Source organism: Arachis duranensis, chromosome 1 (genome assembly GCF_000817695.3).
Source record: "Arachis duranensis cultivar V14167 chromosome 1, aradu.V14167.gnm2.J7QH, whole genome shotgun sequence".
Classification (NCBI taxonomy): Eukaryota; Viridiplantae; Streptophyta; class Magnoliopsida; order Fabales; family Fabaceae; genus Arachis; species Arachis duranensis.
The window spans coordinates 87,164,153-87,164,378 of record NC_029772.3 but is presented as its reverse complement, the minus strand read 5'-3'; positions in this window follow the sequence as shown (position 1 = coordinate 87,164,378).

The following is a 226-nucleotide window of genomic DNA, read 5'->3' as shown; positions in this document are numbered from 1 at the left end:
ACTCATCAAAAATATTAAAATATGTTATTTTATATGTTATTTTTAATTTAATAAATAAATATTGATTTTTATTATAATAATAAAAAATTATAACAAACTAAAATAGAGTTTTATAAAAAATATTATATAAAAAATATACTAAAAGAAGTATATAAAAAAATTACATATACTTAAATAATAATATTATATATTTTAGTAATTAATTAATATCTATCTAAAAATTATT